The sequence below is a fragment of the Carex rostrata genome, chromosome 7 (assembly GCF_964058835.1).
Source record: "Carex rostrata chromosome 7, lpCarRost1.2, whole genome shotgun sequence".
NCBI lineage: Eukaryota > Viridiplantae > Streptophyta > Magnoliopsida > Poales > Cyperaceae > Carex > Carex rostrata.
In genome coordinates, this window is record NC_135924.1 from 3,970,281 (window position 1) to 3,981,443 (window position 11,163).

Below are 11,163 nucleotides of genomic sequence, written 5' to 3' on the forward strand. Positions count from 1 at the left end.
CAGTTCTTATATGCATCTACAATCTTCCTCCTTGGTTGTGCATGAAACGCAGGTATATAATGATGTCATTACTAATCCAAGGACCCAGACAACCCGGAAATGACATAGATGTATATCTCGCACCATTAATTGAGGACCTCCAAAAATTGTGGAAGGATGGCGTCCGGGTGTGGGATGCGTACTGCAAAGAGCAATTTGAGCTGCGGGCCATGGTATTTTGCACCATAAACGATTTCCCCGCGTACGGAAATTTATCGGGCTATAGTACTAAAGGAGCAAAAGCGTGCCCTATCTGTGAAGATGACACGCAGGTGATGAGGTTGAAAAATTGTAAAAAGAATGTTTTCATGGGGCACCGTAGGTTTCTTCCTATTAATCACCCATACCGTAAGAAGAAGAAAGAATTCAACGGGAACACTGAGCTTGGAGTGGCACGTCATCCGTTAGACGGGAAGGGTGTCTTCCTGCTGGTTAAAAATCTTAAAGTTGTTTTCGGAAAATGTGCCAAAGCACCACCGAAAAATATTTGGAAAAAGAAGTCCATATTTTGGGAGCTACCGTACTGGGAATATTTAGAAGTGAGACACTGCCTAGATGTCATGCATATTGAGAAAAATGTCTGCGACAGTCTGATCGGCACATTGTTGAATATTCCGGGGAAGACTAAAGACGGTATCAATGCTCGAAAAGACATGGTGGAAATGAAAATACGACCCAAGCTTGCACCGCAGGATAAAGGGAAGCAAAAGGCATACCTACCTCCCGCAATGTGCACAATGTCGAAGACCGAGAAAACAAGCTTCTGTATATGCCTTCATAGTATTAAAGCCCCATCAGGGTATTCTTCGAATATTAAGAAGCTTGTGTCGATGAAGGACATGAAATTGATTTGTCCAAAATCCCACGACTGTCATGTTTTAATGACACATATGATTCCTGTTGCAATCCGGGGAATTTTACCAAAGCCCGTTCGACAAGCCATCACGAAGCTTTGTTTTTTCTTCAATGTAATTAATTCCAAAGTGATAGACCCGCTAAAATTGGACGCTCTGCAAAAGGAGGTCGTCGTTACTCTTTGCCATCTTGAGATGTATTTTCCGCCATCTTTTTTCGATGTTATGGTTCACCTTGTTGTTCACCTTGTGAGGGAAATTAAGATTTGTGGTCCCGTATTCCTGCGGTATATGTATCCATTCGAGAGATTCATGGGTATTTTGAAAAGTTACGTAAGGAACCGACATCGGCCCGAAGGTAGCATCGTAGAAGGATATTCCACGGAAGAGGTGATTGAGTTTTGCACCAACTACATGACCGGTGTTGGTCCTATTGGCGTTCCAAAATCTCGATACGAGGGAAGGCTCCAAAGAGTAGGGACTATTGGGTTGAAAGCCATAGTTGCTGATAGAGATGAACTGTTAAAGGCACATTTTATTGTACTACAGCACATGGCAGATGTCACTCCCTATATAGATGAGCACATGGCAATCCTTCGACAACAGAACTACACGAGAAGTCAGAAGTGGATTACTGACGAGCATAACCGTTGTTTCATAGGATGGCTGAAAGAAAGAGTGAAGTCACACTCCGAAATGTCGCCCGTAAGTGAAACGGTTAGATTACTAGGCCAAGGACCCCGAATGGTTGTTAGAACATTCCAAGGGTACGAGATTAACGGATATACATTTTACACTAAATTACAAAGTGATAAGAGCACCATGCAAAATAGTGGGGTGACGTTGGTGGCGACGTCTCAAGAATTCAGTAGATCGGGGGATGCCCGGCCTGTAATGGCATCAAAGTCATATTACGGTGTTATTGAAGAAATTTGGGAGCTCGTTTACAATGCTCACCTCAGCATTCCCTTGTTTCGGTGTCAATGGGTTGAAGACCGTGGTGTTAAAGTTGATAACGACGGGTTCACAGTGCTAGATTTTAACAAAGTCGGGTATGTTGATGATCCGTTCATACTCGCCAAGCAAGCAACCCAAGTCTTTTATGTCACTGACCCGAGTGATGCTAGGTGGAGCATCGTCTTACCCGGAAAAAGAAGGATTGTTGGGATAGAAAACGTAATCGACGAAGAAGAGTACGACCAGTTCGATGAGATACCTCCATTTTGTGCCGATGTGCAAGCTGAGATAGCAACAACTACTGAAGAACAAGACGAAGCAAATTACATGAGATCTGACCACAATGAAGGACTATGGGAAAATGTTCAAACGGTGGAAAAAAGGAGAAAAAGGAAAAAAAAAACCAATGTATAATATTTATTTCGTTTAACCGTGAACAATTTCATATTTATATTCCAGAAAAAAAAAACAATTTATAATATTTATTTCTTTTATAATATTTCAGAGATGAATAGCCGAATAGATAAGCATAGTTTATTTGCATTACTGATGAGATCTTTGGATGACTGTAAACCGATAATATTTTACTGTGTTTTTGTATTTTACATTTTATTTGTTTATTTATTCCTTTTAAAAAAAATCCGTTTAGAAAGGGTACCACACGGACTTTTAATTAAGTGTGGAAAAACCTTTCTAAACAGATTTTTTTCTATTTTATAATTAAATATAACATCATTTTGTACTGCTAAGTTATATCTATAAATTTATTATTTACGACATAGCATCATTTGTTCCATTCGAGCCTTCATGAAAATTGAAAGGGCACCATATTCATTCCCTAACCCTTTAGTAATTAGAGCCATATTTATTGACCAAAACTATTAGAAAGAATCGTACACGGACGTTTAATCAAACGTCCGTGTAGAAATAGTTATTTTAATTAAGACGCCCGTTATGCATGAATCTTGTAAAATGTTGCATTTATTTTGAAGCGCGGAATTCGAATAGTTGCCTTTCTATGTAATTATCTGAGAAGACGATCAAAACAACTTCATAATTCTATATAATCCGAGAAACTCCATTACAAAACACTCTGAATTGTACAATTCTTTTGAACTTACTTCTTTAATTTGTTCCCAGGAAAAATGGATCCCTACTCATCCGATGACTCACAAAATAACAGTGACTACTCAAACTCTAACGATTCAAATAGTTCTGAGAGTGAGTTCTTCCAGCAAACTGAAGGTTCAGACTCAGACGACTCACAAAACGACTTACCCACTGGAGGCATACAGTGCACAGTGTGCCAAGAGGTCGGAAAATATGAGTGGTTGTTCCATTGCAACCACTGTCAAGACTCATACCACCCATTATGCGTCTGCTCAAATACTTACCAAGGCAGCAGAGATCCGAGATACAATTCATGGATCTGCCCTAGGTGCGAGAACGATGACCAAGAAGAAGAAGATGATGATGAAGACGATGATGAAGAAGAAGAGGAGGGAGAGGAAGAGGAGGAAGAGGAAGAGGCTGCTGGAGAAGATGATGAGGAGGAAGGAGAAGAGGAAGACGAGGAGAAGAGAAGGGCGAGGAAGAAGCAGAAAAAAAATGAAGAAGATCAAGAAAGCAATAAAGACAAAAAAGATGAATCTTCAAATAAAACCAAGAAATAGATTATTTTTATTTTTAATATTAAATAATTTATATTTCATTTGTCTATATTTTAATTGTTTATATTTTGTCTGTTTATATTTTATTAATCTTTACTTGAATATTAATATAAATATGAGATTATTAATAGAAAGGTATTTTAACACTTCAATTGAATATCCATGTAGAAAGGTATTTTAACACTTTAATTTAACACGTTAATTTATATCTATAACATATTAACATTATTAATTATTTAGATAGCATCATTTATTTAACAAAAAAGAAAAATTTATAGAAAACAAAATGTTGATTAAATTAAACAAAATATATTACATCAAAAAGGATCCTGGCTAATACATCATATAACACAAAAAAAAACTGATTAAACAAAATACAGAAGAAGAAAACAAAAAAAGCTAGCTAAATTAATGAAACATGCCTTCATAAAGGCCCTGGCGCGACCCCGGCCTCCTCCTAATCCAGGGGCTCTTTGGCCTGATCCAGCGATCGCCCCTCCTTATGTACGGCTTTGGTGGTGGATGCCCCCTTGGACTTCGGCGTGGCACATTTGAAGGCGGCCATGGCCATGTCCTCCTGTAGTTGGGAGGAGGCCTGAGATAGCCAGGAGGGACTTCGAAACCGGGGGGGAGTTCGAAATTAACATTAACCTCTTCGGGCGGGACGTAGCCGGAGGGCAATGGCCACGGCACATTTGAGGGGTGAGCACTGCCGGCCGGAGGGACTTCGGCCATTTCTACTTGCAAACCAAAATTTATATAAATATCTTGATCGAACTAGTTTCATATAGAATTTTGAAGAGCCGTTTCGTCTTCTAAGAATTTTAAATTAATAAATATTTGCACACGGACGTTTAATAAAATATCCGTGGAGACATTCTCTATCATTTCTAAACGGTTTTTTACTTAAACATTCGTGTAGAAAGTTAAAAGATTTGCTATTTAAACTGAAAATGTGCTTTTTAAATAATTATCTAATGGAAGTCGGAACGACGTCGCTTCAAACTCTGAAATTTTATTATTTATAAATATTTTAGATGCAAATTAAGTTTAAAAATATAAAAAAACATAAAAATATGTCTTTACATTTCGAACTTCCCAAGGCGCGAATTTGTTTCCGCGAACGCATAGAATTTATACACGGATTATTAATGAAATAACCGTCTAGAAATGTCTTCCTTCACGGATGTTTAATTAAATATCCGTGTATAAATGTTTTGCGCGAAATAAAATGCGCGCTGGGTCGGCCTGGTCACTTTCTTTTCAAAATCCCTTCGTCTCCTCTTAACCCTAAACCCACGCGTCTCCTCCTCTCTCTTTCCGTGGTTCCTCTCTCTTGGTGCTGCCACTGTTGGTGTTTCGCTCTGTCCTCCTGTAGTTGGTGAACCTCTAAGCTCCTCTCGCTCGCTCGGTAGATTGTAGAAAGAACGATGACACATTCAGGTGAGGATAATGTAGAGAATGTAGCTGTGATGGATAATGTAGAAGGAGAGAATGTAGCTGTCATGGAAGAAGAGGTCTCGCAGGCTCGGCCTGAAAAAAGAAAAAGAGGTCCGACAATGTGCAAGAAGATCACTGAGCAGAAGGAAATATTGCCAATCGAATTCCACAAGAACGGCTGTGCGACGGGTGATAATCGGGCAAAGTACTCAAATTTTTGCGCCTCCACGGTGAAGAAACATGCATCTATCCTGGTCGAGCGCTGGGATCAGTTTGATCAAAAGAAGGACAAGGACCAATGGTGGAACATTGTGAAGGTAAAGTACCTAACAATTCTATTTTTTTTTTTTTGGAGTAGATGAACTTACATGCAGTAGTTTCGTTGTCAATCAGGACCAGTGGAACATCGTGGACGACCCAAAAGACAAGATAAAGGGAGTGTCTTTGAAGATAATGAATGAAGCTTGGAAGCAATTCAAGAGCAGGTTGAAAACAGTTTACATGGATCAAGGGAAAGATCCGTTGCCAGTGTATCCTTGGCTGACACAAGAGGTGTGGGAGGAGTTCCAAGCTTTGAAGAAAACAGAAGAATTCAAGGTATGTAAATTTAGGTAACTCATTACAGCATCTCCAACAGTGATTGCTTATGGATTGCTTATGCTGATGCGTCAATTGTTTCTGTAATTGCTGGGGTGTACGGTTATTGCTTATTTAGCAATTGTTGGAATTAATTTCATAATTGCTAATTTAGCAATTAATTTCAATTGCTGGATTGGAGATGCTCTTAGTTTTTGTTCTTTCTCAATATGTACTCATCTTCCTTAAGTAATGGATTTACTTTGATGTTCGAAGAAAAAGTGAGAAGGGCAGGAAGATCGCCAAAATGAACAAGTACCCGCACAAATTAGGGTCAGGTGGTTACGAGGGTAAGTCGAAAGAATGGGCAAAAATTATTTTGAAAAACCAACAGTCTGACTCACTCGTGGTTAAGATAAAAAATCCTAGGGGCCAAGATTGGCTCATGGGAAGATCTGAGGTAATCGTTGAGGGGCGGATAGTACTCCCAAAAGACGTGTAGCCCGTTGCTCATAAAATGGTAAGAGTCTTTTGTTATAACTGTGTCATTCAAACAAAATCATAACTCTGTGTACATTACTTAGTGTTTTGTTATAACCAATTTTTTAATTAACAGTTGGAGGTGGAGCGGGAGGTCAATTCTGGTGCCCGGACTGTCGCAAGACAAGAAGATTCCTTGTCCTTGGCGCTCCCGAATCCAGAACACACCGGTCGAGTTAGGGGCAGAGGGGTCTACACGGGCTGGAAGGACGAATTCGATGGAGCAAAACCCCGGAGAAGACCTCGTGCCAAGGTCAACAAAGACGAGATGGAATCAAGGTTGGCGCAGGTGCGCCAGGAGGTACGCGAGGAGCTTTCAATGGAGTACAACCAGAAGCTGGTTGAGCTGGAATCAAGGATGGTGAACCAAATGCACCAAATTAGGCAGGCATCCGAGGACCGACCTCCCGTTTCTCCGGGAATTCGGCGAAGCAGTCAGGCATCCGGGACCGAAGTGATAGGCGGCTTGGACAATCTAAAGGTAACCACTACTTGTTCATAATCGAAATGTATTGTTGATTCTCGCGGTTAATTCGCTAGACAATATTATTTCATTCTAAAGACAACTAATTGCTGATAATTATTGCAGGAGGCCACAGCATGCGACCTCGTCATGTATTTCGGTACTACTCCTCTGACCATTGCTAAGGGCATTGTATATCCTCCTGCAGCCGGTGATCAGTTGAGGCCCAACTATCTCCGCGTAGCGATTGAGAAGATCACGCAGGATTGGGCTGTGAGAATACCTCTTCTTGTCCCTGTCGATGAAATGGTGGTGCTTGATGATGCCCGCTATTCGACAGTCCAATGGCCGAAAAATCAAATTATTTTGGACAATGTACGTAAACTCCAAATTAATGGGATATCTTATTCAAATCATTCTTTTCAAATACTTGAAAAAGACATATACAAAATTTGATACAGATACGAAGAGGTGAAACAATCAATGAGGATGAAGCGTTGTCACCGGTACGGGACATGGAATTATACTTGGTGTCTGTTGCGCCAGAAGTGCCTGATGCGCCAGTGGATGCACCAGTAGATGCGCCAGTGGATGCGCCAGTAGATGCGCCAGTGGATGCGCCACTAGACCGTACGGGGCTCACAGCAGAAGAGGTTAGCCGTTTGCCTGGTCAGTTGCAGACTCTCCACGCCCACTTGATCAAGGCACCCAAGGACATGACGGCTGTTACCTTCAGTGTCCCCCCCGGTATGTTTCTACACGATGGCAGGGAGGTCGTGCTGCCTTTCACAGAATTCAACGACTTTCTACAGGGCGCCTCGTCAAGCGATAAATGGCTCGATGTGGGAGTCATCACCGTTTTCCTCATGTTAGTGACCAATCAATTATTTATATCATGTGTATAGCACTCAAATATATACTCTAATGTAAAATGATGATTTTTCAGGTTCCTAGTCCAGAAATGCCGTGAGACCGCATCGAAAGGTAAGGTGAACTTGTGTGCACTTTTGGACCCCGACAGAATTAATGGAAACATGTTGGAATGGTATGAGGATGATTGTGTCGACTACTTGCGTAAAGCGATGCATCATGCTCGTGGGGATCAAAAGAAATTTCTTCTCCTGCCATACCACCAAAAGTAGGTTACTTGTAACCCTTAATTGTTTATATTTTCAGTTAAACAATTACACAATGAACCATAGCAAACAGTTGTGTCACCATTACATGCTGAAATATATATGTCACTAATTTGATGCTAAAGTACTATAATTCTTCTCCCCCCACAGCTCCCACTGGTGTTTGTTGGTGATTGTGCCACTTGAAAATACGATTTATGTCATGGATTCAAGGCGGCCCGACAAATCCATCACCACTCAGCAGTCCAAAAGAGTCATGACTGTTATAATTAAGTAAGTTATCTAAATATCACTTGGTTTGATTTTTTTTTTTATAATTGTGGAATTGCTAATTACAGTCACTCAATTTTGTAAGGGCTTTTCGGCAATATCTTAAAGAGGGTGGAGTGCAGAGCACGGGTAAGAGCAGAAATAAAATGAATGGGCTCTGGAAGGAGGTGAGCACACTATAATTTTATAATTTCATATTTTTGGGTTCAAAAATTTATTGTCATTCTGACATAGGCTGCTGAATGTAAATATCAGTGCCCGCAACAGATTGGCGGTTGGGAGTGCGGTTATTACACGATGATTTTTATGTTTCACTTTGTTGAGAGCATACAATTCAAATGGCCAGCATATCCGGTATGTAATTCATATGTTTTGCCTTGACTTGTCCATACAATTAATATTGATTTCCTCTAAACTTGTTTTATTAGTTGCATTGTTATAATTGCAATAATTTATTTCTATAAAGCAAAACAGAGATGTAGTTGCCGTATTTTTGTAACTTGCATGTTTCGAATTTTTTGTAGTATTCACCAGATTCAAAGAGTTACTCCAAGGAGCAGTTAGATCACTTTAGATGTATGTGGGCAGATTTTTTTATAAAACAATTTTGTAAACCAGAATATGGATTTGTATGATCTTTGTATAATTCAGTACATGAATTTTGTATTAATTTTTGATATAATTTGGAAATTTCGAAAATTTACCGGTTTTGGTATTCTTATTTTGGAAATTCTCTGTTCTGGAATTGATCTGATTTTAAATGGCTGGCAAAACTGGAGGCTAGCCAAAAAAAAGCAAAAAATTTTAAAAAAGAAGTAGTTCAATTATACACGGACATTTTAAAATTTATCCGTGTAGAAAGGTTTTTCCAAATTAAAAAAATAAAGAAGAAAATTAATACATAAAATTATATATTAAAAAAATATTAAAAAATAAGAGAGCTACACAGATATTTAATTATACATCCGTGTAGAAAGATCATTCAATATTAAAAAAATATTAAAAAATAAGAGGGGTACACGGATATTTAATTATACATCCGTGTAGAAAGGTGTTTCCACATTAAAAAAATAAAGAAGAAAATTAATACATAAAATAATATATTTAAAAAATATTAAAAAATAAGAGAGCTACACGGATATTTAATTATACATCCGTGTAGAAAGGTCATTCAATATTAAAAAATAAGAGAGGTACACGGATATTTAATTATACATCCGTGTAGAAAGGTGTTTCCACATTAAAAAAATAAAGAAGAAAATTAATACATAAAATAATATATTTAAAAAATATTAAAAAATAAGAGAGCTACACGGATATTTAATTATACATCCGTGTAGTATTAAAAAAATAAGAGAGGTACACGGATATTTAATTATACATCCGTGTAGAAAGGTGTTTCCACATTAAAAAAATAAAGAAGAAAATTAATACATAAAATAATATATTAAAAAAATATTAAAAAATAAGAGAGCTACACGGATATTTAATTATACATCCGTGTACAAAGGTCATTCAATATTAAAAAATATTAAAAAATAAGAGAGGTACACGGATATTTAATTATACATCCGTGTAGCAAGGTGTTTCCACAATAAAAAAATAAAGAAGAAAATTAATACATAAAATTATATATTAAAAAAATATTAAAAAATAAGAGAGCTACACGGATATTTATTTATACATCCGTGTAGAAAGATATTTCGATATTAAACAAAATTAAAAAATAAGAGAGCTACACGGATATTTAGATAAATAACCGTGTAGAAATCTAATTGTACACGGGTTTTTATGTAATAATCCGTGAAGCTCGGTTATGGAGAGCGTCAGTGTCAAGTATTTGTAAACGGCTGTGTATGTAATAATCCGTGTAGCTATTCAGTAATTGTACGCGGTAAATATCCGTGTGTATATATACAAGGATTTCTAAACCGTGACAGCCTACGCGGCAGGAAATCCGTGTAGCTCGCTTGTTTATGTCCGTGTATAATCACTTATTCTGTAGTAGTGGAATCAGCTAAAATATTTCATGGTGCATGGTACGTCGTATATACATAACAGTTTGTAGCAATTGCTTATTATGATTTAATACCATTTATGGAGTTTCGAATATTAAGACTCTAAAGTGTGAAAATCTTAGTATTTCACCTTTTTAATATAAGCTTAATTACCAGGCTATTAAGAAATTAATATAAAATAAGATATTACAACCTAATAAGGATATATATAAAAAGCGAATATAGACACGAGATCTAGATCAACTGATTACAGAATCCATAAAGAGTTGCGGGACCCATCAGGTGCGAAGCAATCACTTTTTAGATGGAAGGAAAATCTGCGTCATGACTCTGTTTTGTGTTTTCTCTCTTTATCCATTTACCATTGAATATGGGAATTTTTTTATAAACTATAATTAATTAAATTAATTTTAACAAAGCAACATGATTACTTTTTTTTTTTTTTTTTAAACCGTAAGGACTGAATTTCCAATTCGGTCTCCACATTTTGTTTTTTCTGGACCGAATTGGGGATTCGGTCTCCCATTATTTTGAAGCAGGAGCTATCCCTAGCAGAAACAGGGGCTGTCCTTGGCAGAAATAAGGACTGTTCCTGGTAGAAATAGCATGTCCTTGGCAGAAACAGAGGCTATCCCTGAAAGAAACTGGCTGAAATAGGGGGGCGAGACAGAGGAAAAACATCACAGAAATGCAGGGTGTTTGAGAAAAGCCGAAATAGGCCAAACAAGAGTCGAAACAGAGGAAAATGTGGAGACCGAATCCGTAATTCAGTCACTCCAAAAAGTAAAAATTGGACACCGAACTGAGGTTTCAGTCCTTGTGATTTTTGTAAAAAAAAGTTATCATACTGCTTTGCTAAAATTAATTTATAAAAAAAATTCTGGATATGGCCGGCTCTCGCTCCACATAATGGCCATAATTTTTAAGTTCTTGCTGAAAAATTTGAGAAAATCAAAAACAAAATGCAAGCCGTCCGATCAAGATCAGGCACACCCTTTGCATGATATGGGGACGATGTAGATCAAGCCACACCTTAGAAAGAAATAAATTGATTGGCATTTGTAATCACGACCATTTAAATATATTAGTTTTAAAAAAGAAAGTTTAGAATCGAGTTTATTTCTAACATAAAACGATATTATCAGAATTAGATTGGATATATTGATTTCGTAAAGTTTTATATCAACAATTTATTAGTTA